The sequence below is a fragment of the Pongo abelii genome, chromosome 11 (assembly GCF_028885655.2).
Source record: "Pongo abelii isolate AG06213 chromosome 11, NHGRI_mPonAbe1-v2.0_pri, whole genome shotgun sequence".
Lineage (NCBI taxonomy): Eukaryota > Metazoa > Chordata > Mammalia > Primates > Hominidae > Pongo > Pongo abelii.
The window spans coordinates 34,152,501-34,176,594 of record NC_071996.2 but is presented as its reverse complement, the minus strand read 5'-3'; positions in this window follow the sequence as shown (position 1 = coordinate 34,176,594).

The following is a 24,094-nucleotide window of genomic DNA, read 5'->3' as shown; positions in this document are numbered from 1 at the left end:
ATTGAAGTATTTGTGAACCCATTAGACCTTAGGTTCCTCTTTTATTTATCTAAAGTAGATATCTCAAAGTTAAATGGATTGAAGTGCACCTTGATGGGGCTGAACAGTATTACAATCTTTCTTGAAAAAAATTCTCTACTGGGGGAGAAGGTGTGCAAAGGTAAGCGAATAGAGGAACTGGCTCAGCCTATAGTGTTTACTTGCATTTTGGCAAATAACTTTCTCCTGGTGTGCTGTATGAGCATGTCCCTGTGTGCTTGGGTGTGAGAAAGGAGAGAGGAGAACAGGAGAGGAGAAGGGGACATGCCCATCAACCTACAGCACCACAGGGATTTCCTGCCATATTTGAGTGTTGACAATTCCTGTCTCATCACTATAACTTCTTAGTGGGAAGGGGTTTAGGCTAGGGTATGGAAGAAGCCCACATCCTAGCTCTCTCCTTCATTGACCTTTCTGTCTTAGCGCCTGGGGCCTGACTACACAAATGAACCCAATACATTGGATCCTGATGCCAGATTATTATTCCCAAAGATACATAAACATTATCCAACTCCAAGGAATGGCACCATATGTTATCTTTACAAAGTCTCTGTTCCATTTTGCAATGCCTAAGTTTCAGAAAGAAACTTCATGTAAAATCTGTCTTTTCTGCTTCATGTATTCCAACTCTAACCACACTGAGGCTCTCTTTCCATCCAGCATGTTTCTGATTGAAAATTCCATTCAACTCACTTCAAATATATATTGAGCCCCTTTATGTTGACAGTAAAGTGGTAAAAGCCATAGGGGATACAAAATAAACATAAAGCACAGTCTCCAGCTTCAAAAAGTCTGCTGTGCTATTGGGACCAACATGGAGAAACAGCAAGATACCAACATGAGACAGAATATATTTACTCATCAGAACATGTTGTTCTGACATCAAGTGCATTGGGTGTTCCAGAAAGGAGTTCTCAGTGAGAGCCAGAGTGGTCAGAATGGAAAGGTTTCTTGGAAAGGCCAGGCTGATGTGGGGCTTTGAAGGATTGGGAGTGTTGGAAGATGTAGCAAGATCACATTCAAAACATTTTCTGTTATTTCAGGTTCTCTACAGAGGCCTTAAAGTTGAAAACAACATGACCTAATTACTCCTACAGTCTAAAGAGCTCACCAAGAAGCTGTGAGACATAGACAGGGCTTACTTAGAGGTGGCCAGGACATCCTGTGATCCTCACTGCCCACTCCCCACTTCTGTACCCCCTACATACTCCTACCTGTTTATAAAAGCAGAAGATTATGAATGCTGCAAGAAGAGGCCCTTGCTGGGAGTTTTAAAAGTACGCTGTCTGCCTAGTGAAAGTGGTGGGGCATGTCCTCTCCCAACTGAAAGAGGGAGGGGGCCTACCCCTCCCCCAAGATGAGAGAGAAGAGCCCCACAGCCTCCTCCTGGGCTTGATGCTTGCTAAGCAATTGAAACTGTAGGTCTGGTCCAAAGTTGCCCCCAAAAAAGAACATAATGAGAGAGTTCTTGTGTGAACTTGGTACAAATCCCTGGAAGCGAGAAGGTATTATGAGCATAAAGACTGGTGCCTGCTTCTTGCAGGGGTAATTTTGAAGGTGGGTGCCAGTGGGAGCAGCTTGTGATGTCAGGACTATGAGACTGCTTGCATTCCCACCACTTGGACTGCCAGGGATTGGTCAGTTTCCTGGGGACCACCTGGATGCTGTGGCACATAGGTGGTCCTGGGCCATCATTGGGACAGACTGAAGAGGGTGATCTGGCAGGCAAGGACTCAGCCACCAAAAGCTATGGATGTATGAAGCAGTGAGAGGTGAGGAGAGGGTGAATACAGGAAGTCAGGAGGGGTTTCTCCTCCTTGTCCAGGTATTGTGTTGTGTAGAAGCCGTAGGAATTGAAATGGAGTCACTTGTGCCAAGCTTTAAAAAAAATGGAGTCGGGAGGCCTTAAAGGAGGGGCTGTCATGCACACATTCCTATGATAAAAACTATACAAGGAGTTTCTGAAAACCATAACCCTGAAGAAAGGCCACCACAACCTTACACAAAAAATACCTCTGAGAGGGCATCTGCCCCAGCAAGTGCCTGTTCGATCTTGGACTGGTGCCACCCTTGCTATTGATCCTTGTAGCCAAGAATAATTATTTCAAAACAACTTATGTAACCTTCTTCATTTTGCCTTTAAAAATCCTTTCCTTCCCTTGCGTCTCTGGGTACAGCCACGGTCCCCCATACGCTGCCATGGCACACATATTCTTGGATTGCAATCCTTTCCATTCTAGAATAAGCTCATTATCTTTGGCGAATCTCTCTCTGTTGTTATTTTAGGTTGACAGCAGCATAGAGTCCCCTGGGATCACCCCAAAAATTCACATGTAGTCCCAAAGTGGAACACTTGTCACGTCAAGGTGCTGCTGGTGAAGGAGAGTGACACCAGTTAGGCAAAGTGTCCTGACTTTCTCTCATCTCCTCCTGGGCTCCTGATCTTGAGAGGAAGGGGGACCAGGTGGAGAGAGATGGAGGTGGAGGAAGAGTGAAGGGCCAGGCCAGGCCCTTTCCCTCCAAAGCTATAAGTCAGGCATGGACTGGGGGAATGAGAAAGCCTTTACTCTGAGGGTGAGGTTTGATTTTAATTGATACTGGTCAGGGCTTTTCAGTTCCTGAAAGATGAGTCTGAATGATTCAGATGGGACTTTTCTTATGCCTGAGAGGCCCTGGACAGCTGTGGTCCTAAGATGTCAAGGGGCATGGAAGGGAGAGGCTGCAGAGTTCCACCAAAGGGTGTTTTCCTGGCACCCAACAAAGGCCAGTAAACAGTTACAGAGATACAAGGAGACTAGGAAGGGGAGTCTGGGAAGAGGGAGGAGCAGCAGGGAGAACGGGATAGGGTGGGCCTGAAGTGTTTGAGAACCTCCCTGAGTCCACCTGGTGGAAGGGGGAGAGGATGGTGGGGAACAAGGCTGAGAGGAAAACAATGTCTCACTGCAGAGGTCTTGAGCTAGGACTTCAGCATTCTTTTTTTACTTTTTTTTTTTTTTTGAGGCAGAGTCTCGCTCTGTCGCCCAGGCTGGAGTGCAGTGGCACCATCTAGGCCCACTGCAAGCTCCGCCTCCTGTGTTCACGCCATTCTCCTGCCTCAGCCTCCCAAGTAGCTGGGACTACAGGCGCCCACCACCACGCCCGGCTAATTTTTTGTATTTTTAGTAGAGACGGGGTTTCACCGTGTTAGCCAGGATGGCCTCGATCTCCTGACCTCGTGATCCGCCCTCCTCAGCCTCCCAAAGTGCTGGGATTACAGGCGTGAGCCACTGCGCCTGGCCGGACTTCAACATTGTTGAGGGAATAAGCAGCAACAGGAGATTCAAGCAAATGAACACAGAGGAACATTCTACAACTCAAGCAGATTCCCTGGGAGGGGCTCATTCTCTGCAAAATAACCCTTCCTCCCGACTCCATTTTTTTAAGGCTTGGCACGAGTGACTCCATTTCAATTCCTACGGCTTATCTTCCTCTTGTCCTGAGCATTCCCTGCAGCCAGCCAGCATCTCTCCCTGACAGTGCTGGTTGGGTTTGTTGTGCCAGGTGAGTTTGAGAGTCTGTCTTCTCATGATATTATCCCGTAGCTGTTTCGAAACAGAGACCCAGATGAGGAGGATTTTTGGGAGGAGGACACTCTATTCCTGTTTTTCCAGTCACCGTGAGGGTGGGAAAGACCTGCTGATCCTGCCTTTGTGTATCACATTCCAGGGATTTGTACCAAGTATCTGCTGTGTATCCAAATTGATTTAAATCAATTTGGACCCAGAGATGGCAGTTTAATTTTCAGTTTACAAAATAAATGAGGAACAAGTAGGAGAGACGGAGGTATTCTTGTTTGCAGGGTACTGCGAAGGATGATCCACCAAAGTTCCCTTATGAATGGATTTCCAGAGGGCTTTAATTATGATCACTAAGCTGGAGCTTGGGGAGACACACACTGCTCAAATCAGCAATCAATAGTTGTCTTGTTTATGTACTTCTGTATGCCTGGCTTGCATTTGCCTCTATAGAAGTTAAACATTTGATCTGCACTCTTGGTAGTGGGGGTGGTAAGAAGTGCCTTGTTTTTATAAATCAAATTTATCCTGACTTTAATTTTCCAGTGGGTGAGAAATTAGATCTCAGCCTTTTTTGGAAGACCACTCCATTTCCATGCAAGTACACAAGGATCAGGGAAATGGGAATGGCAGAAGGGCCTCTGGCCTGTAGAACATCATTGTGATGGTTAAGATTCTCATGGTTCAAACTTATGTGGTCCATTTGGAGGTGGTTGGCTTCACTGCTTTCCTGTCGAGCATTGGCATGGCATCTTTGGCTGCTGTTCCCAAAGACAGCTCTCTTGATGTGTAATCTCCCAGCATCCCTGAGCTAACTCTAGCACCTCTTCCAGAACTTTAAGAGGCCACAAACATAGTCTGCTTTTCAGACTCCCTTAAAAAAATGCCAGCTGCTCTTGATGTGGCTGCTTCCATTTGCACTACCTAACCCAACTCCATTGCTCTAGGACCATTCAGTCTCATTGCTTTCATGAGCCGTGGGTCTTGGCTATAGAAGCCTTCATGGGGGAAGAGAGTGTTACCTCCTTAGTGCACATCAACTTTTGCTCCCTGCAACCCAAAAGCACACAAGAAAAGTTGACACGAGGCTTGAATTCCTTTTTGCATTTCTTAAGGTGGAGGTGGGGGTGGGGGTGGGGTGGGAGGGATACCTATAGTTAGAAGTGATAAGCCACACATACATCATTCTGTCACATCTGTCTAGTCCTTAGAGCACTAACAGTGAGTAAACGGAGGCACTTCCCAGTGAGGAATGTAGCTGTGAGCCATCAGCAGCTGACATTCTCAGCAATGCCAGGGTGAGTGTGGTGGTCCTCTGGGGGGTTCTGGACTGAGCACCTCAGTATTTACTACAGCGTATGCCAGCCAGCATCTACTATTGGCCCTCACTGCCCACCTCTGGATTGTTACTCAAACTACATAGGAGCATCCGGCTTTGACACCCTACCCTGTCAAAGAAGATAACTGAACAATTAAGGAGACTGATTTTATTCAGGTTATTGCAATAGGGAGAGCACCCAGATCCAAAGATTAAAGTGTCTGAGCAAGGTGTTTCGCCTTAAACTTTTATGAGGAGGGGTAAGCATATTGCAAGAGAGATGGTTTATAGCTGGGATTGCTTTGCAAACAGGAAAGGTCTCAGTTATCTGGGCAGGATTTTTTTTCCTTATGGTTGGCTAGTCTCAGAGGCACAAACAGGTCTAATCTCAGCTAATAACTCATGAGATAAGGAATGTGAAGTTGGCAGGTCTGTGTTATAAGTCAAATTGTGTCTCCCAATATATATGTTGAAGTTCTAACTCCCACTACCTGTGCATGTGACCTTATTTGGAAATAGGGTCTTTGTAGACGTAATCATGTTAAGATGAAGTCATGGGCCAGGCGCGGTGGCTCATGCCTGTAATCCCAGCACTTTGGGAGGCTGAGGTGGGCGGATCATGAGGTCAGGAGTTTGAGATTAGCCTGGCCAACATAGTGAAACCCCGTCTCTACTAAAATACAAAAATTAGCCTGGCGTGGTGGTGTGTGCCTGTAATCCTAGCTACTTGGGAGGCTGAGGCAAGAGAATTGCTTGAATCCAGGAGGTGGAGGTTGTAGTGAGCCAAGATTGCACCACTGTACTCTAGCCTGGGTGACAGAGCGAGACTCCGTCTCCACAAAAAAAAAAAAAAAAAAAAAAAGAAAAAAAAAAAGATGAGGTCATCAGGATGGGTACTAATCCAATACTATGGGTCCATATATAAGATAAGGAGAAGGCAGAGTTGCACAGGGAGAGGAATGCTGTGTGATAACAGAGGCAGAGACTGGAGTTACAGTTACAAGCCAAGGGATGTCAAAGATTGCTGGTGACACCAGAAGCCAGAGGAAAGCATGAAATAGATTCTCCCCTAGAGCCTGAAAAAAGCATGGTCCTTTCAGACTTCAAGCCTTCAGAACTGGGAGATCATAAGCTTCAGTTGATTTAAAACCACCCATTTGTGGTGCTTTGTTGCAGCAACTCTAGGAAACTAGTACAGTCTGTACCTCGCCTTAGCAACAGGGTCAAGCGAAAGGGCAAAGGACTATTCAGCCGTGGCATGGATAAATAAAAGAGGCACCCAAGAGTCTTATGAGAGTCTTAAGAAAGAGTGTATGGCAAGTCTTGCTTAAGTCACATGGAAGAGGATGCTTTTTTTATGGTAAGCCACTTCAGGAACACAAAAAGTTGGGGGTTTCCTTAACCATCACTGTTTTCTGGAAGCACAGGGCTCAACATTGTCAACCCACATAAATCCATATATGGATTTCCACCCCTACAAGTTAAATTCTAACCTGCCTGGTCTGATGTCCAGGAGTCAGACCTCCCAACCCCATCAGCATTCTCTGCTTTGCTTGTCATTCTAGTGATGCTCACATACCTCATATCCGATCCTCTGTGTTGCTCCGCAAACACACCTTGCTGTTTACTGACTGTGCCTTTTTGAATGTCATTCCTTCTGCCTCAAACGTTCTCTCTTTTTTTCCCCTTGTTTAGTTTCACTTGTCCTTCCATACCCATCTTTCCGAGGAACCCACCCTCACATCCTCCCTCCCAGGCCTCTCTGGGATTTCATGGAAACTAGTTTGGTGCCTACCTTCATGATCTGCTTCTCCCACGGCATCAATGTTCTCATTTCTCCTCTCTCCTTTTGGGCTCTAGCTTCATCCAGGGGTCGGTTCATGAATGTTCTGATTCTCTATCTTGCCGTGAAGCTCAATGCTTAGTATAGAGCAGGTGATAAATAGGTATTTGCTGAGCTGAAACAAACTCTTTCTCCTTCACACACCTCTCCCTGACCGTTAGAAATGTTCCCTCTTTAACGCTTCGTGTTATCTTATCTTATCTTTTCTTTTCTTCCTTTTTTCCTTGAGAGCTCCTTCACTGCTGTAAGTTCAGTTCTATCAGGTAGGTCAGGTCTGTACTTTCAGGTTTCACTGCCTTCTCAATGTAAGCATTCCATTTACAGCTTTAGTATTCTAGCCATAGCCAGAAAAAAAAATCCTTTTTCTTTGCATAGGCTTCATAAATATTTTTTTTCTCATCACAAAAAGTATCACATGCTCATTGCAAAAATAAATAAATAAATAAATAAAGTTTTGGCAAATAAGAAAAGCAAAACACAAACTCTAAGAACATATAAAATCATTTATACTTCTGCAACCTAGGGGAAACTATATATTAATGCCATATCACTGTACAAAATGAGCATCGTGCTGTGCATTCTATTTTGTAACCTGATTTTTCTCATTTAACATTTCAAGATGAATTTTCCATGTTAATAAACACTCATTTGAAATACCACAAATGCTTTTCAAGAAGGAGTATTGTTAGCATAGAGAATTTTTTTTTCTGGTAAGAAGGTCTCTCTGTCCCCTCATTTTTTTTGGAGGCCAAACCTATTTGACTAAAAAAATATACAAGTTTGAAGATGCTACAAGTATCTCTCATCAAGGTGATATAGAGATTGGTGCTAAAAATAATAACTAAAAAGTAAAAGGGCAACATGTTTAATGTAGAGATGTAGCTTACCTTTTCCATCCCAAAGATGGACTTTTTAAGGGACTCAGGTATGTTCAGAATCTGAATGGTAGTGGTAGTGATTAAGGTGAAAAGGTACCCATCATCTTCCTATCACCTTCACCATCATCATCTCACCATCACCATCACCATCATCAACATCACTATCATAACCATCAATACCACTACCATTTTCTCCTCTCCTCCTCCACCTCTTTCTTCTTTTTCTTCTTCACCTTCATCATTTTTTATCATTATCATCGATATTCCCTTTTCAACTTTAATTTCTTAGAGATTTCAAAGTTATATGAATGTGAGGCACACGAGAGCTGAAGAGACAATTTAAAAAATTAGTGGAATATATTTCGGAGTTTTTCCTAAACTATTCTCACCTCTAGGGCTGATTGAATTCTCAGATGTGGAAATATGACCTGTGAGATAATTCTGATATAAGAAGTTTTCTTTCAGTCCTATGAGTTTTTTTTTAAAAAAATTCCAAAATAATATCCATAAAAACAAGCCAAAGAGAGTATTTTTTACTAGTCTATATTTATATTTATCAAACTCACCCATCTGCGTAATGCTTAAAGGTCAGGCTTTTAGGCAGAAATCTCAAATGGAGTTCCCTGCATTATGCAGCAGTTTACCTGGCTAGATAATTTATATGATTTTTTTTTTTTTACAGAAATTGTAGGGAATGCATTCCAAATCATAATATACAAATGGATGTTTACATTTGCTTCTTCAAAGAGGGAAGTAACCCTGAGAAAGATGTCAGAATACCACAGAGCAGACCCTAAGTAAGAGCACCTGGTGTCTCCAGTGGTTGAAATGATGTATTAATGAGTTCTCATTCTCAGTGACATTTTACCAGGAACCAATTAACCATAGTAATTACAACTCTTCCACTGCATGCTCTGAAATGTGGAGTGCACGGGCATTGGGTTGCTGTGTTTGCGGAATTGTTTTTTTCTGTATGACAACACTTTAAACAAGTGTGAGTTGTTTATTATGTTCCCTTTACCTTCCTTTTTTTTTGTTGTTGTTGTTATTTCTGTTTTTGTTTTTTGTTTTTTTGAGATGGAGTCTCTCTCAGTCACCTAGGCCGGAGTACAGTGGTGCCATCTCGGCTCACTGCAACCTCCGGTCCCCAGGTTCAAGCAATTCTCCTGTCTCAGCGTCATGAGTAGCTAGGTACAGGCACACACCACCAAGCCCAACTAATTTTTGTATTTTTGGTAGAGACGGGGGTTTCATCATGTTGGCCGGGCTGGCTTTGAACTCCTGATCTCAAGTGATTTGCCCGCCTCGGCCTCCCAAAGGGCTGGGGTTACAGGCGTGAGCCACTTTGCTCAACCCCCTTTACCTTCTGAGTGTCTCAGCATAAAAGAAAATTTTGCAAATAATCATTTTTATAATCACACAGAATACTGGTGCATGCAAATGACAGCAACCAAGTACAACCAGAAAGCTGCACCACGGTGTGCTTTAAAAGGTGGCAGAAAATACACTGGGGAGAGAGGACCTAGTTAAGAATGGAGAGTTAAAAGCTGCATGCTAAAAACCAGATTGCTTAGGAAATGAAAGACTGAGTAAAAGGTCCCTGACAATGGTCTCTTGTTGATAATGAGGTGAGTGCTGTTAAATAGAAAACTTTGTTGTTGTGTCAAAACTGTTGAAGATCTTTCTAAAATATCAGAGTTCAGCTTTCTAAAGTAAGGGACCTTTCTATGCTTCAACTCCTTTCCTGCAAAATGGGAAACATGCCTCATTAGTTTGTTGTGAGGATAAGTTAATATATGTGAAAGTACTTAGGATGGTGTCTGGTATATTGCAAATGCTTAGTAAATACCAGTTGTTGTTTTATTAAGTCTAGTAAACATAATTTGGCATTCTAAAATTAGGAACTTACAGAGCTATGGTCTCTTTTTTAGAAAAGAGCACTATTGTTTTTGTAAAACATAATATATCATGGGTAAAGATTAAAACAGTATACATCTTAGTGTGTTCAGGTTGTTAAAATATCATAAACTGTGTCACTCATAAACAACAAACTTACTTCTCACAGTTCTGGAGGTTGCTATGTCCAAGATGAAGGCACCAGCAGATCTGGCATCTGTTGAGGGCCCTTTTCCTGTTTCATAGATGGTAGCTTCTCGCTGTGTCATAACATGGTGGAAGGGACAAGGCAGTTCCCTGGGGCCTCTGTTATAAGAACATTAACCCCATTTATGAGGGCTCCATTCTTACGACCTAATCACCTCCCAAAGGCTCCACCTTCCAATACCACAACCTTGGGAATTAGCATATTCAGATAAAGAAGGAAAAGGCACTAAAACTAGCTCAAATCTGAAAAAGATATGCACTGTTAAAATGCTTTACAGAATCCTTTCAGCACCAATCTCTCTATAAATAAATATGGATATATCACAGATAGATCTAATTTTATAATGGATCATAATATATTCTGTAACTGATCTTTATCACTTACGCAGCAAATATGTCCTAGATATTTTTTATGTTTAATATGACCTCCGCCATCATTTTTAATGGCTGCATAATATTCTGGCAAGCATTTGAATCATACCCCAATTGTCTAATCCTCCAGCAACGAATATTTAGATTGCTTTTATCTTTTTTTGCTACAATAAAATTCCTTATATATGCCTCATGTTCCATTTATGCATTTAATTCCTCATTGTAAATTCACAGATATAAGATTTCTAGGTCAAATGGTTATACATTTTATATTTTGAATCATATTTTTATTCTGTTCTTTTAAAATGTTTAAACTAATTTGTACTCAACAAGGATAAGATTTGCTAGACAGAGATAGGAGACAGATAGCAGAGAGGAAGGATATTTTAAGTGGAAGAAACAGTGTGAGAAAAAGCAGGGAGTTGGGGAAATATATACTTTCTTGGGAGAGTCTTCATGTTTTTTTATTGAGCTTGCTATTTTTCACTCAAGAACATCTTATGGAAACCTCTTCATACAACTGATATTCATTCTTTTAACAGGCGTGGTGTGGGTGAGCCCTAATTTATTCAGCATTTTCTCCACTATTAGTCATTCACTTTTTTAAACACCTGGTAACACCATCTCTCTTTCCTCCAGGATCAGTTGTTCCTTGTATTCATCTCCATCTTTCCGTCTTGTAGCAGAGCCCAGGACCTTCCCTGGCAGACTGTTCAATTTTGTTGGCAAATGTTTATCCAGCTTTATTATGGAGTACATATTTCTGTTACCAGTTATTCTGAGTGCAGCATGTGGAGCCACCCTCTGTGGTTGCTTTGGACTATTGCATGTAAAGTCTTGTTTCTTCTCTTGCTTCTCACTTCACTCTTTGTGCCTCCTTACCGAATGTGGTCGACAGAATAATGACCCCCAAAGATATCTACATCCTAATCTCTGGAACCTGTGAATATGTTACCCTACAAGGCTAAAGGGACTTCACAAAGTATTATGTTAAGGATCTTGAGATCAGGAGACTTTCCTAGATTACCTGGGTGGGCCCAATCTAATCACAAAGGTTCTTAAGGCAGCAAGGTCAGAGTCAGAAGAGATGTGGCAATGAACACAGAGGTAGGAGTGATGTGGCCACAAACCAAGGAATGTGGGCGGCTTTTAGAAACTGGCAAAGGCATGGAAACAGATATTTCTCTAGAGCCTCCAGAAGGAATGCAGTCTTTGATTTTAGTGTTGGGGTCTCATTTTAGACTTCTGAACTCCAAAATTGTTAGAAAATAAATTGGCTTTGTTTTAAGCCACTGGGTTTGTGGTAATTTTTTACAACTGTAATAGGAAACTAACATGGCAAGTCATGGAAGAACTGTGCAAAGGTGAAGGGAGGATTGGCTCCCACCCGCATAGCCTTTCTCCTCAGCATACTCTGTGCTGTGGCTTCCTCCATCTAATTATCAACAAGGACACGCTCCCTTCTCCTTTTCACCTTCTGGAAGGCTGCACACATGTGTTCTCGGTCAGTGATCCACCCTTCCTATCCTTAGTGCTCCTGTGAGCTTGTTCTCTTTTCTATCTTTTTGTCATCACAGTACATTTGGGGAAGGATAAGAGGTTCTCTTCATATTAGTGGTATCAGAATGTCTCAAAAAGGCACATTATTTTTGGCTGGGCATGGTGGCTCATGGCTGTAATCCCAGCACTTTGGAAGGCTGAGGCGGGTGGGGGGGGTATCAATGGAGGTCAGGAGTTCGAGACCAGCCTGGCCAATGTGGTGAAACCCCATCTCTACTAAACATACAAAAATTAGCCAGGCATGGTGGCATGTGCCTGTAATCTAATCCCAGCTACTTGGGAGGCTGAGGCAGGAGAATTGCTTGAACCTGGGAGGTGGAGGTTGCAGTGAGCCGAGATTGCGCCGCTGCACTCTAGCCTGGGTGACAGAGTGAGACTCTGTCTCAAAAAGAAGAAAAAGAGTCTTTTTATTTTAAAGTCACAGTTGACAAAAATGGCCCATCACAAGTAATGCTTCTGGCTTTCCCTCAGCCTCCCTGAAGCCCCACTTTAGCCCAACACAGGCATTTGTGAGACAGCTGGTAGAGATTAGCAGTGCAGACTCTGCAAATTGTGCAAAGATTTTCTTCATAGAAAGATAACAGAAATGAAACAGCAACCTTGGCCTTATAAGCTCCAGTCTCCTATCCACTGTACCAGTTGTGCAGCCATCTGATGCGGATTCCAGCCAAATCCTGCCTCACTCTTGGCCCTGGGCCAATGCAATGAGAGAAAACATTGTTTTTCTCTAGGAATCTCTGGGAAGATAGTGGAAAGCTGAGCAGGCCTGCATGGGAGCCCGGGTTGCAGAGCAGTGACTGACTGCTGGGTCTTGGTCTGTTCTGTGGCTGCAGGCAGGGAGCTTATTTCCCTGTAACGGCTCCTTACTTGATTACTGGGCTCTGCTCGCACATTTCTGCAAGTTCTGAAGCTTTCTTGTGCTCCATAGAGAGGAGCAGGTCATCCAGTGGATTGGCAGTCTTGGCTTTAATAAGAGGCAAACACTGACCTTCTCCCTAGCCTGGGCATAGTCCACAAAACATAGACTTTTTTTTTCTTTTAAACAATCATATCTGTGACTTGGAAGGCAAAAACACCAACTTAATCATTTCACTGTTTGACTATTTCTACTATATGAGAAAGTGTCCAGGTTGTAGAAGTCAGATAAATCAGATAGTCAGGTAGATCGGAGACTAAAATTCAGCACTGCTGCTTTCTAGCCAGGTGATTATGGGATTAAATTGCCGTAAGTTTCAGAGAATTTTTCTTTGCATTATAGAGGTGGATAATATCTATATCATAGACCTGCTGTGAAGATTAAATGAAATCATAAGCATGAAGCTGTTATCACAGGAATGTTCCTTCCCTTGTCTTCCTCTATGGTAAGAACCAACAGTTGTATTTGGAGTTGCTAGCAAGAGCTGATAGTTCTCACATACTTTTTATATTACGTACTCTTTTCTGATTATGAACATTAAAAATGTATGCTTATATAGGTAATTTGAAAAAAATCAGTGAATATTATAAATGAGACTCTCAATCTCACTCTCTAGAGATAACTACTTTTAGCATTTTCGTATTTTTTTCTACTTTTTTTTATAAACAGTGATGGAGCAATTACTTATTTTGCAAGTAAAACTGCAACCTGCTTTTCTCACTTAATGTCATATTGACACTCATCTTGAGAGAGGGATTTCCTCTCTCATCAGCAGTGGAAAGGAGCCACATTCTTTGTATATAGACTTGTTAGAATTGGGTACAAGGTAGGTTAGACTGGTGATTTGGGGATGGGATAAACCAGGGCCAGGAGATAATTTGGCCCCTAAAAGGCACCATTTTAGGAGTATGAAATGTGGCAAGTTCTGCAGTTTGTGCAACCCTACTAAGTAATTATTTTTGTGCTTAAAGTTGTCATGGTTGGGATCTGAGAAGTTCCATAAAGCAGTTTCCTCTGAGCTGCTTGGACTTTACCCTAGACAGGCAGAAGACGACACCATCACTTGAGCTAAATCGCATCCACCAAATGTCCTACTGCCTGACACCTCCTCATAGACTTTGCAGAGAATACATCAGTTGGTCCTATCTAAATAAACCACAGCTTCTATAAGATGCCCAGGCCTCTGCAGTAGCACAAGGGCCTAGCATGTGATTAGGAGTACGGGACTATGGGGGACAGGGTCCAGTGACTCATGATTAGTCACTAGAAAAAAGCCATTTAGAAACCATAGTTGGCCAGAGAATCCATATTGGGGCTGAAAAGACTGTCTGAGGACCTTCTGAAATTTTGTGTACTTATATTTTTCTAGGAAAAGGGTACAAAGATTTCATAAGATTTATAAGGAGGTCTATGCCCTCTCCCTAATTATTAAGAGCTATTGATTTCAAAGAAAGGGTAGAGTGCATGTTCTTTAGGCAGTCATCCAGGAAAAATGATTTCTTATCATTGAGCTTCAGATAAGGATCATAGAACAGAGAATTTGAAATGATGTTCTTTGGCAAGAACCTGGAATGCAAATATTCAGTATTACCAAATAAGAAAAGACGTATAGACTTTATATCTACAACTATATTATTCCCCCCATCTTCCTCTCTTCCACCTCTCAATTTATCTGTCATCTGTATATTTACTACTATTTCTATTGAGACACCAGTTTGGCCAGACAGACCTAAAAGTAACCAACACATTACTTATCTTTTTGTTGCCTTCTTTATCATCCATGTAAAATTGAAATAGCTTTTTATGTTACAAGGTTATCATAAGGATTAAACAGGATACCATATTTGAGGTAAAATACTTAGTACAATGCTTAACAAACATATAGTAAGTTCTCATTAAATATTTGCAATTATTATGATAATCATTATTGACTCTTGATATATTATAGCTTTCAGGCCAGTAGGTGCACAAAAGAATTTCCAACATGTCTCACTCTGGTCTGTCTTCCTTGGCATTGTGCTGTATTTCAGAATACTGAGTGTTAATGATTTCTCTATCATCAAATAGCAAAGCAATTTTCCATGCTTTATTTCTTTAAAAACCTGCTGTTTCTTAAGGATAATTCATTGGCTGATTGTATGTTAATTACTGATAACAGTTGAGTGAAAATCTACCTTGTTTTGTTTGTGCAGCTCTAAGGATAAGCTGTGTTCTGCCACATTAACAAAAGATCCCAAAAATCTTAGTGACTTAAAATGACAGGAGTTTATTCTGTGCTTCTGCCATATAATGTATAATGAAGTGTGATGGGTTCTGGTTGTGTAGCTTCACCCTGGTTGTCAGAGCAGCCACCATCTTGAATGTTGCAGGTCACCATATTAGTGGAGAGAAAGAGCTCTAGAAGGTTTCCCACTGGCATTTAAATCCCCCAGCATGGGAATGCATGTCAAACTGCCAATTATCAATAATTGGTAAGAGCCAGTCATGTAGCCACACCCAACCACAGGAGACGGAGTAAGAAGAACCATCCTGCCACGTGCCTTGAAGAGTAGAAAACCAGACATATTTGGTGAATTTATCCATGACTAAAAAAGTTGATAATGATATTTTAGGTCATATATGGTGATCAGTTTTGAATGTACAGGCTATTTGGCCATCCTCAAGTCATACTACATGGATGACTACATCGCGCCACTTCCAGCTAAAAAACGTAACGACTTTGGAGGCCTGTGGTGATATCCTGGGATGTTAAAGAAACAGAGAGAGAAGCAGTTGAATCTCTGCTTTGTTTTAGTCACCTTGCATTTGGGTTGAATGTGTCATCTTTGAGGCATTATATTCTCCTTGTATGGTGTTTGAAAAGACACTGGGAAGAGACTTTTGCCCACAGACATGAAAAGTACCTGTTCAGGGGAGGGGTTTTTTAGCATCCACCTGAGGTAGTCTCTTCTGAGGGGGAGATGTAGTAAATTTCTTTTTCTTTAGGTGACCAAAAGACATCCTATGTGAAGTATTACAAGGTAGCAACAGATCAAGATAGCCTGGACTAGTTTTAGTTACACCAAGTCTTCCATGAGTCGAGAGTTTTCCATTTCGCAAGGCATCTTTTTCATTCATTATCTCTTGGATATTCATAGTTATCATGTAAATTTGATAGAGGTTTTTTGATTCAAGAGAAGAAAGGAGAAACAAGATGCAAGCTATTTAGTGAGTGCCTGTGTGTTCCATGCATTGTATGAGACAATTTTGTATATGTGATTTCATTTTACTCTCCCAATAATTTTGTAAATCATGTATTATTATCATATAATAAGGAAACGAGGGCTCAGAGTGTTGAAAGGGGTTGCATTCAAACTGCATTAAAACCAAGGTTTCCTGATTGCTAACATCTACTTCTTGGACTATGCAATCTCCTTTCTAGGCTTTGCTTGCATTAATTGGGGTCGAAGGCATGTTTTTGAATTAGTGCTGCCTCTATTCATAGTATTTCTACTTGACACATTCAATTTGACTAAAATGATTAAAGTAACTCTTCCATTTTGTTTGGTGAAGTTATTACTAGAGTCTCATAGAGAGGGCTCTGCGTCAAGAGGGCTGACTGCACTGACATTCTAAACATGTCAATATAGCCTTAAGATTTTCTACACCACTGGATAAAGATTTAAAAAATTATCAGTGAATCCAGCCTGATACTCAAAAGCTGTTACTTTCATCTGTCTCTTTTTTTTTTCCAATTTCTACTGGATTTAATACAGATGACTTGAGTAATTTGTCAAAAAATTCTAAGATTTCTGTTTACAGATCAATCAGGAGGCACATTGTGTTTAACACATAGCAGACAATAACATCTTTTTTTTTTGGAGATGGAGTCTTGCTCTGTCATCCAGACTGGAGTGCAGTGGTGCAATCTTGGCTCACTGCAGCCTCTGCCTCCCAGGTTCAAGCAATTCTCCTGCCTCAGCCTCTGGAGTAGATGGGATTACAGGTGCCCACCACCATGCCCAGCTAATTTTTGTATTTTTAGTAGAGATGGGGTTTCTTCATGTTGATCAGGCTGGTCTTGAACTCCTGACCTCAGGTGATCCACCTGCCTCGGCCTCCCAAAGTGCTAGGATTACAGGCAACAGTTATATTTTTAAATATCAACATGACAATATTTGTTTAACCAACACACACATACACATGCACACCCACACACACCCTCTCACCCTCACAGAGGTCTTAGGGCTTTAGCTGGAGTTTTATTTTCCATTATTTAGACGTGCCTTTGGATTTTCTAATTTGATATGTATGTCTTTGATTATTTGGCAGAATCTCTAAAGGTTCAAAACACATAGTAATTTGACATTTTGTTGAAGTGTGAATTCGAATCACAGAGTTGTTGAGAAATATAACTAACTTGTGTAGTAAGATAATATAATTTGTTGAGTAAATTCTATAGCTAGAAGTGAGCTCAGCCCACAGCTCAGCATTTGTGTGCCAACCTAGCTGTGTTTTGTACCCTCTGTCTCATATATAGAAATAACAGAACAAATTATGCTCTGTAGTAGCAATGAAAAATTAGAAAATAAAGAAAGGTCTTTGGTCATATTCCTTCTCCTATTCTTGGGCAGTGACTTCCAAGAGGGTATGGGAAAATATTTAGGACTTTTAGCAATGTTTATGTTTTAATTCAGAGGTTGGCAAACTATGGCCCATGGGCTGAATCCACTCTAACCCCCATCTTTGTAAATAAGGTTTTAGTGGAACACAGCCATGTCCACGTGTTTATATGTTGTCAATGGATAATTTCACGCTGCAAAGCAGAGTTAAGTAGTATGTCAAAGACACATGGCCTGCAGAGCCTAAAATATTCACTATCTGGTACTCTAAAAAGGTTTGCTGACCCCCACTTTAATCTTGTCTTTTAAATTTTTTGAATGTTTCATACTGTACTTTTTATAGTATATAATGATAGTACATGTATATAATTTGTAAATAAAACATATATACATGCTGGAAATACATTTTAAAAATCATTTACTTATATAAGAATACATTCAAAAAGGATCAGAGACCACAGTTTCAGGGCCTGCTGTTTAGGGAATACTTCCAAATGATTGCCTTTGTTGTTGTGGTTAGTGTTCTTAAAGACACACATCTTTTTTTTTTTTTTATGCATTGTTTGTATTTTTGTCATCCAAATTCTGTGGAGAAAGAATAAGCACAGTAGCACATTAGGGTAGCAAATTATGACCATATATATAAAATATATATACATATATATGTATATACACATACATATATATGAGAGAGAGAGAGAACAAGACAATGAAAGAGGAAAAGAAGAGTGGAAGAAAAAGAAAAGAGAAGAGAAGAGGCAGGCTACCACGTAGCCAGTAGTGCCTGCTCATAGCTAGCCTACAATCTTGAGTTAGATTTGACGGTGAGACTGGCTCTAATCTGATCGCAATAGACAGTGGCCTGCATCTGAAGCATTTGAAAAGCTCCACCCTATGACCAAAAAAGAAAAAAATTCCTCTCAGTTTTTCTCAAGGCTAAAAATTCTCCCATTAACCAATCTCTCACGTTATGGGATTTGAGGCCCTCTTTAAAATATATTTCTACCCTGATACTCAGAGGGGCAACACATTAAGCCAGCTTCAGCCATTAACTCGTTTTATTAATTAGCTCATTAGATTACTTGGTGCTCAGTTGCTTGTTCGAAAAGTAGCTGAGAAAAATCTGAAAACAAAATCATTCTTTAGTTTTGGTAAGAATAAATCAATGGAAGCAATCCCTGCCTGCCTCAGGAATGGCAAAGACCTGAGATGCCAGTGGCTGGGAAAGACAGTGTGACAGGAAGTTTGTCCCAGGCAGCTCTGATCCTGGCCTATCTGCAAGATGCCTAGTCTGACTATGGATGATCAGAAGTTGCTCCTCTTGGGCTTGAAGGTTCATTAGTCAGCAAGGTAATAAGGACTATATATTACCAAGGATCCAAGGCCCACTGAGAATTTCTTGTGTGTGTATTAATCTCGGCAGATCAAAGCCATTCCAAGATTAAAACTAATCTGCATTAATGAACAGCCTCCTCAATTTCCATTTTTATGATGTGTGCAGCGTGGTGATTTGTTTCTCCACTGCCTGAAATGGGATGGCTGACTGATGAATCACTTTCCCCGAGAAGCTTGTCTGTGAGCAGTAATGTTGCAAATGGGTGCAAACCTAAAAATCTGTTCTTACTTCATTAAAATGATGACATAGGCTCCTACTTTCCAAAATTATTCCCTCTCCTCAAACGACTGACTGAAGTTTCATTTTCGTTGTGTAGGTGGGGTGTCGAGCCAGTCTCTGTGCTAGTGCTGCGTGTCAGAAGATGCGGCTACTTGGGAAAATTTTGAGACACATTCACTTTGCAGGTCAAGCAAGAGAGAAGGCTGTAACAATTACCAGGAGTAGATACTGTTATCTGGATTGAGCTAAATAACAGGGTTTGAAAGGAGGACCAGATCCACAAAGGCTGGATCAGCAGGGAATGGGGTTTGGGGAAAAAGAGTAGTGGGGACAAACAAGGTAGAGGGCAGATGGATCACTTTGGTGTTTGAAATTTAGGCTTTAAACCTGTGAACACAATTTGTTCCCCAGGATGACACCACTACTGCCATCACTACCACCATCATTATCATCAGTCTCATCTTCTAGGCTGGCATGATGTTAATTGCTTTATATATCTTTCCTTATTTTTTATATTCACAGCAACATTTGGAGAGAGATGCTACAATTATTCTCATTTCTTTACATTAAAAATTAAGATACAATTCAGGAATCATAAAATTCATCATTTTAAAATGTACATTTCAGTATATTCACAGAGTTGTGTAATCATCACCACTATCTAATTCTAGAACATTTTCATCAGCTGTCCCCAAAGAAATCCAATGAGTTACTCCTCATTCCTTTTTACTCCATGGCTCTTGGCAGCTACTTAATCTACTTTCTCTACAGATTTGCTTGTTCTGGACTTTTCATATAAATGGAACCATTCAGTATGTGGCCTTTTGTTACTGTCTTTTTTCACTTAGCATGATGTTTTCAAGCTTCTTCAATTTTGTAGCATGTATCAGTACTTCATTCCTTTTCATGGCTGAATAACATTCTATTGTACACATATATCACATTTTGTTTATCCATTTATCAGTCGATGGCCTTGGGTTTTTCCACTCTTTTGCTATTGTGAATAATGCTGATATGAGCATTCATGTACAAAATTTTGTGTGGACATACACTTTCATTTATTTTGGATATAAACCTAGAATACAAATTGCTGGTATTAATAATTACGTATTTAACTTTTTGAGGAACTGTCAAACTGTTTTTCATAGCGACCACCATTTTGCATTTCTGCCAGCAATGTATGAGGATTCCACATTCTCCACATCATTGCCAAGATTTGTTATGGTCCCTTTTTGATTATAGCCATCTGAGTAGACATGAAGTGGCATATTATTGTAATTTCTATTTGCATTTTTCTAGTTACTGATCATGTTGAATATCTTTTCATGAGCTTATTGGCCATTTACACATCTTCTTTGGAAAAATGTCTATTGAATTCTTTACCCAGTTTTTAATTAGGTTATTTGACTTTTTATTGCTGAATCGTAACAGTACTTTATATATTCTGGGTATTTGATTCTTATCAGATACATGACTTACAAATATTTCCTTCTTTTCTGTGGGTTGTGTTTTCATTTTCTCTTTATTTATTTATTTATTTATTTTTATTTTTTATTTTTTTTGAGACAGTCTCACTTTGTTGCCAGGCTGGAGTGCAGTGGTGTGATCTCAGCTCACTGCAACCTCCGCCCCTTGGGTTCAAGTGATTCTCCTGCCTCAGCGTCCCGACTAGCTGGGACTACAGGTGCACACCACCACATTTGGCTAATTTTTGTATTTTTAGTAGAGACCGAGTTTCACCATGTTTTCTTTATAGTGTTCTTTAAACACAAATGTTTTTAATTTTAATCACATCAATTTATCTATTTTTTCTTTTGTTGCTTGTGCCTTTGGTGTCATGTCCAAAAAACGCTGTCTAATCCAAGGTCACAAAGACCCACTCCTATGTTTTCTTCTAAGTGTTTTACAGTTTTAGTACTTACTTTTAGATCATTCATCCATTTTGAGTTAATTTTTGTGTATGGTATAAAATAAGGGTCCAACTTAATTTTTTTGAAAGTGGATATTTGGGTATTCAGAAATCCCAGCCCTATTTGTTAAAAAGACTTTTTTTCCTCACTGAATTTCTTGGTTCCTTTCTTGAAAATCAATTGACCATAAATATATGCATTTATTTCTGGATTATGAATTCTATTCTATTAATATGTGTCTGTCATTATGCAGTATTAAGCAGTCTTGATTATTGTATTAAGTTTTGAACTTGGGAAGTGTGAGCTCTTCAAATTTGTTCTATTTCCAGGTTGTTTTGGCTATTTTAAATCCATAATATTCCTATATGAGTTTTAAGATCAACTTGTCAATTTCTTCGAAAAAGCAGCTGGGAGTTTGATAGGGGTAATGCTCAATTTTCAGATCAAATTGGAAAGTATTGCTATCTTGATAATATTGTCTTCTACTCCATGAATATGGGATATGTTTCTATTTATTTAGGTGATCTTTAATTTTTTTAATTAATAAAATTTATTTTTAGAGGAGTTTTAGATTAATACCAAAAGTGAGCAGAAAGTAAGCTTTTCTGTATAGCCCCTTTTCCCACACATACACAACTGTCCATACTATTGACATCCTCCACTAGAGTGGTGTGTTTTTTACAATGTATGAACCTACACTGATACATCATTACCAGCAAAAGTCCCTGGTTTCCATGAGGGTTCACTCTTGATGCTGTACATTCTATGGGTTTTGACAAATGTGTGACAACAAGTATCTACCATTGTAGTATCATGAAGAATAGTTTCATTGCCCTCAAAATGCTCTCTGCTCTGCCTATTTATCCCTCCCTCACCTAAACTCTTGGTAACTACTAACTTTTTACTGTCTTTGTAGATTGCTTTTTCACAACATCATACAGTTGGAATCATACAGTATGTTGTTTTTTCAGATTGGCTTCCTTCACTTAATATACATTTAATCTTTCTTCATATCTTTTTGTGGCTTGATAGCTCTTTTCTTTATAGTGCTGAATAACATTCCATTGTCTGAATGTACCACAGTTTATTTATCCATCCACCTACTGAAGGACATCTTGGTTGCTTTCAAGCTTCTCTGGCAATTATGAATAAAGCAACTCTGTGTAGGTTTTTTTGTGGGCAAGTTTTCAGCTCCTTTGGGTAAATATCAAGGAACATGATTGCTGGATCACACGGCAAGAATATTATTTGGTTTTATAAGAAATTACCAAACTGTCTTCCCAAAGTGACTATACAATTTTGTATTCCCACTAGTAGTGAATGAGAGTTTCTGTTTTTCCACATCCTGCCAGCATTTGATGTTTTCAGTGTTTTGAATTTTGACTGTCCTAATAGGTGTTCTGTGGTATCCCATTGTTTTAGTTTGCAATTCCCTAATGACATGTGATTTTTTTTTTATGTGCTTATTTATCATCTGTATATCTTCTTTGGTGAGGTGTCTGTTCAATATCTTCTGCCCATTTTAAAATCAAGTTTTTTGTTTTCTTATTATTGAGTTTTAAGAGTTATTTGCTTATTTAGGATGACAATTCTTTTTCAATTATGTTCTGTAGTAATTTAGTAGTAAGAGGTGGGATGAGGGGAATGTTTCTATAGTCCTATTCTTAGTTCTGAGTCTTCTGGTGAGCTTGTGCCTCTGGACTGTGAACTTCACCAGTGTTTCTGAGTCCCCACCACTCCTACCTTTAGGAGGGGCAGAATGACTAGAGAGGCCTGGAATTGGGTATTTTCCTTCCCCCATGTGGAAGGACAGATGAAACTGGAGTTGAGTACTTTCATTCCGTCTGGTAGGTTAGGTTCTAATAAAGCCCTAGAAGGTTCAGCTCTGGTAAAATTGTTTCTCCTGAGGGCAGAGTTGTTAAGAATGGAATGCTCTGGCATGTTTCAAAATGGTTTCTTTCCCCTTCCCCTGCCAGAAACTTTAGGAGATATTTCTCCTATATTCACTATGGAGACCTGGTAGAGCTTCTGGAGGTAAACTCACAAAAGTGTGGGGGCCCCTGTGACTACATCCCCTGGGGTTTTTAACTCCCTGAGTTGTTCACACTGAGCCTCCAGCAATATACCAATTACAGTTCAGGTTTTCCTACCCCAGCACTGCTTCCCAAGGAAGTTTCTGATTGTGGATTTCTCCTTCAGCAAGTTGTGATTCTCTGTATCTGCCTGTTCATCTCTCCAATTTGAGGGGCAGTGGTTTCCCTGTGACCTCACTTCTCATATGCACTTAAGAAGGTTGTTGGTTTTTCAGTTTGCTTAGCTTTTTCTTGTTGTTAGAATGAGATGGTGGCTCTAAACTAAACTAGAAACTGGAAGTATTCCTTAATTTTTTCAGTAATGTTTTGCAGTTTTTGATGTGCTAATTTTCCACTTTTTGGTTAGATTTATTCCTAAGTATTTTATTCCTTTGATGCTATTCAACATGAAATTATTTTATTAACTTCATTTTTGGATTGTTCATTGCTGAAATACAATTGATTTTTATGCATTAATTTTGTATCCCGTAACCATGCTGAATTAATTTATTAGTTGCAGTAGTCTGTTTATTCTGTGGGTTTCTTAGGATTTTCTACATACAAAATCATGTTATATGCAAATAGAGATAGTTTTACTTCCTCTTTTTTTTTGAGACAGAGTCTCGCTGTATTGCCCAGGCTGGAGTTCAGTGGCGTGATCTCAGCTCACTGCAAGCTCTGCCTCCTGGGTTCACACCATTCTCCTGCCTCAGCCTCCAGAGTAGCTGGGACTACAGGTGCCCGCCACCACGCCCGGCTAATTTTTTGAATTTTTAGTAGAGACGGGGTTTCACCATGTTAGCCAGGATGGTCTCGATCTCCTGACCTCGTGATCTGCCCGCCTCGGCCTCCCAAACAAAGTACTGGGATTGCAGGCATGAGCCACCGCACCCAGCTCCTCTTTTCTAATATGGATGCCTTTTATTTCTATTTCTTGTCTCACAGTCTTGGCTAGAACTCCTAGTACAATGTCGAATAGAAGTGATGAGAACTATTGCCTTTATCTTTTTCCTGATCTTACAGGAAAAACTTTCAGTGTTCCATCATTAAATATGATGTTAGCTATGGGTTTTCATAGATGTCCTTTATCAGGTTAAGGAAGTTCACATCTGTTTTAGTTTCCTATTGCTGTTGTTACAGAGTACCACAAATTTAATGATCCAAAACATTGTAAATTTTTTTACAGTTTTTGAAGTCGGAGGTACAAGGTGGATTTTAAGAGCTAAAATTATGGCACTAGCAGAACTGCATATTTTTCTGGAATGTCTATGGAAGAATCCATTTCCTTTCCTTTTTTAGCTTCTAGAGTTTGG